The sequence below is a fragment of the Nestor notabilis genome, unplaced genomic scaffold (assembly GCF_000696875.1).
Source record: "Nestor notabilis isolate BGI_N333 unplaced genomic scaffold, ASM69687v1 scaffold24906, whole genome shotgun sequence".
Taxonomy (NCBI): Eukaryota; Metazoa; Chordata; class Aves; order Psittaciformes; family Psittacidae; genus Nestor; species Nestor notabilis.
Genome location: NW_009933708.1, coordinates 619 through 4,525, shown reverse-complemented (window position 1 = coordinate 4,525; position 3,907 = coordinate 619). Strand labels below are relative to the sequence as shown.

Sequence of the window (3,907 nt, the reverse complement as noted above, 5' to 3'; positions counted from 1 at the left end):
CCTGGTGCGTGTTCCCAGCATCAGTAAGGGAGGCGATGTTTGTTAAACACCCAGTGCCAGAGGAGCAGGAGGGGAGCAGGAGGGGAGCAGGAGGGGAGCAGGATGAGAGTGGCAGGTAGATAGGATGAGACTTGGGGCAGCGCGGGGAGCAGTCCCGTCACCTCCAACCCCTGCGCTGGGTCCCGCCTCCCGTCAGCACAAGCACAGGGTTGTAAGGCTCCAGCTGGCTGCCAACATATTGATGGTGGGATGGAGTTTCGCTTGAAGAATTGTAGGTAACTGGAGCAGAGTGAGTAATTCCCGTCCAAGAGCATCTCCTTTTCCCATGTGCCGAGTAGCCAAAAGTGGTTTGTGATTCCTCCCGATCCATTAGGAGACACACAGTCATGTGTTAATGAACTGCTCCGTTCAGCACCCGGGGGCCTGGACAGGACCCATTTGGGTCAGCTGGGGGCTCACAGGACTTACAGGCCCTTCCTGTTCCTGAGTTTGGGTGTCCACACGTTGTGCAGCTCTGTGTGCAGTGGTCAGGACTGTCTTGGTCCTGAAAGATGCTCTAAGGTGGTACCTGCCTTCCCTCCCTGGGACCCAGGACAGGGGGGATTAACAGCTCAAACCGAGCTCACGGAGTGCCCAGCATGGAGTCATCCGAGGACATCCTGGCCACCTTGGATACTGCTTGGGGCTCCTCAGTGGCTGTGTCCAGAGGAAAGCCCATGTGTGCTCGTGTTCCTGTGGTCTGCGATGTGAGTTGAGGCAATCCCTGCAGGCACAGCTTGATCCGTGTGCCGAGGAGGTGAGATCTCTCCTGCTTGTTCTTGTCCATCTGGGAAGGTCCCAGTTCTGTGCAGAGAGGCTGTTGAGTCCTCAGCACTCTTGCGGACACATCAGTGATCACCGAGATCCCTGCATGCTCTGGGCAGCTCTGTCCATGCACATCCTCGTGCTCAGGATCACATCCCGGGCCCGTGCCGAAGCCCTGGTCCTGGGTGTAAGTCCCTGTGCTCTCCCTTCTCTGGCACACCCGCTCGCTTGTCAAAAGTGAGGTTAAAATAACTCTGCACAAGCTGTTTTTAGAAGTCCCGGCTGGGTGTTGTGCACAACGCGCTTGGGGATTATTTTCGTGGTTGAGGATTCTTTCCCCCTGTTCCCTCTCTTTTGCTCCTCCTCTCCAGCATTGGTTATCCACACTTGGGCTTTTGTCAGCAAGTCCTGCCTTGAACAGTGATCACAGCCTTGGGCTTGTCATCTCGTGAGCTGCAAAGCCGAGGTAATAACAACCTGTGGTGCTCTCCCTCCGTCCTGCCCCCCACACGCTGCAGGGATCGTCACCTCCCCAGACATCTCCCACTGACTTTGCTGTTGTTCCCAAAGGAAAGCAGGTGGTGAGAGGTGTTTTTTCCAGGACTTACATCCCTTGACAGCATCTCTCCAGCTCTGACAAGGTATTTAGTATCCGAGAGGAAACCTTGTGTTATGACAAAGCCCAGCACTGGCACCAAAGGGCTGTGAGCTTCCTGGCAGGGCATGGAGCTGCGACATGACTCCGTGTCCATGCCAATGACATCTGTCACCCTCCTTGTGCCACTGGAGGATCCTTTCTGGCCACTGATGTGCCTGTTGAGTGTCCCATTCCTCCTGTGTGCCCCCCAGCGTGGGACAGCCCCTTCCCTCATGCTCACAGCTACCACCTCAGGCACAGCATTGGGAATGTGAGCAAGGGGATGCTGCCAGCACCGCATACAGCAGCAGGGGGGTCCCCCCCGAAAGCCTCCCTCTCCACAGGCTGCTGCTGCAGGGGCTGTTCGTGCCTTCCTGTGCACCCTAAGAGACTCATCTGGGCTTTTACCCCTTTGGGCTATGGGTTAAGGGTCTTCCTGCAGCCCAGGAGGCCTTTTGGGACTTGCCAGCTGGGAAAGCAGAGCCAAAGGCTGACCAAGAGCCTGGGCACACTGCAGGGTCCTGATCCTTCCTCTGGTTCATGGCCATGGGCATTGCTAGGGCACCAGAGGTCCCAGCCTGAGCTGTCAGCTGGGAAACATGTAGGTTCAGCTTCAAGCACGGGCATATGGAAGTGAGGAACATAATCAGGTCGAGATTTGTCCTTGTTCTCTCCTTCTGCTCCCTCCTGGAGCCCCTCGGGAGCATGCAGCCCGCTGTCCGTGCTGCCAGTCCGTGCCAGAGCCTTTCTCCATGGGTGGGATTTACAGGACATCCCCCTGCCCGGGCTGAGATCAGGGCTCTACCACAGGCTCTTGGCTTTCCTTACCTCGACCTTCTTGGCGAGGCTCCAGCCCATGTCTCCATCACTACGAGCTCTTGTGGGCACCCAACCAAATGATGGGCTGGACCAACAGAGACCATCGGAGGGAACAGCTCGGAGAAACCACCCTGAGCCTCTGCTTCTATTCTGGAGGCTGGATCTGTCTACGGCAAGTGCTCCAGCACCGCTCTCAACCATGAAACCCCAAACTCAAGGTGTAGAGGGAGAACTTTGCCATGGCCTGCAGGAGCCTCACATCAGAAAATGGGGATCCCACCTGGGAGCAGGTCCCACTTTTCCATCTCTCCCCCTGGAATAAAGGGGGATGAGTAAATTCCCCTGCGTGCATGTGGAGCACCACGGAAACACTGCTGAGGGAATGAATAATCCCACCTTCCCGGCAGGGTGGAAAGCTGCATGTGATCAATAGTGAGGGCCACTTATGGGGCAGGGGGAGGAAAGGATCCTCTGAGGGTCTGTGGAAGAGGGGATCCACTCGGTCCATGGCTCTGTGGGGTTCCCTGGGGCCTGCTGGTGGTGGGGACAGTGACAGGGCACCAGGTATGGAAGGGGATTTGGTAGGAACAGGATTTGGGATGGGTTTTCCTTCCCCTGATGCTCTGGGATGGAGGTGGGGCAATGCCTGACAAGCCATGGAGTCCTCTGGCATCCGTTCGTCTCTCTGCTGCCAGGTTGGCTCCAGTGGGGACAGCAGCGGTGCCGTGAGAGCTCGGCTCTGGGGGGACATCCCTGCTCTTGGTTTCATCTCATCCCTCTTGTTTCAAAGCCTGAGGAGCAGCAGTGGGCCTGGGGCATGCTCTTGCCGCTGGCGTGGGGCTGCTGCCGCCCCATGGCTCATCCTGCTTCCCAGGGGATGGCATTCCCGGGGGAATTTGGCCTTCCTCCACCTGCCCACCAAGGGCTGGGAAGCCCCCAAGCAAACCTGCGGCAGCTCTTCTTCCCCTCCAAAGTGGAACTGTGCTGTTCAGAGGAGAACGAGCACATTTTGTGGCTGGAAAAGTGAATGCCTTCCCGAGCTGGAATGTTTTCCCTCTGCTCTCCCAGGGTTAAGCCCCAGCCACCCCCTCGGGTGTTACCTGCTGCTTCTCTTTGCGCCACAGACACCAGCTCCGCACCTTTAAGGGCTGCCCCTGTTTTCCTCTCCAGAGCTTCCAGGGAGGTTTGGGTGAATTGTGTTGTCTGCCTTTATTGATGGCATTGCAGAGGCTGACGAACACCATAAACCTTCCTCACTGCTGGGATTAGTGCTGGAATAACACAGGAGGAAGGAGCCCACCTCTCCTGGCCAAACCAGATCAAGGCACTCAGGGGTCATGGTTTGGGATGCCTCAATGACAGCAACTTCACTTTGGTTGTCACCCACATGAGGGCTCCTGGGCCAGAGGAATGAGGACTGATGGCACTGCAATGGTGGGAGCTGCAGCCCCACGCTCTGCCAGGCAGGGCCTCTTCATCACATCATGTCCCAGCCTGGTTTGGGTTGGAAGAGACCTTAAAGCTCATCCAGTTCTAACCCTCTGCCATGGGCACGGTCACCTTCCATTAGAGCAGGTTGCTCCAAGCCCCTGTGTCCAACCTGGCCTTGGACACTGCCAGGGATGGGGCAGCCACAGCTTCTCTGGG

At 57.2% G+C, this 3,907-nt stretch overlaps 1 protein-coding gene across 1 annotated transcript in view; it reads left to right on the top strand.

Annotated features, from left to right (window-relative positions):
• Positions 1-3,907, top strand: part of NUDCD3 (NudC domain containing 3) — a gene marked incomplete at both ends in the record, with an annotated part of 9,641 nt that overhangs the window by 5,120 nt on the left and 614 nt on the right. The gene's annotated exons all lie outside the window — the stretch shown is intronic.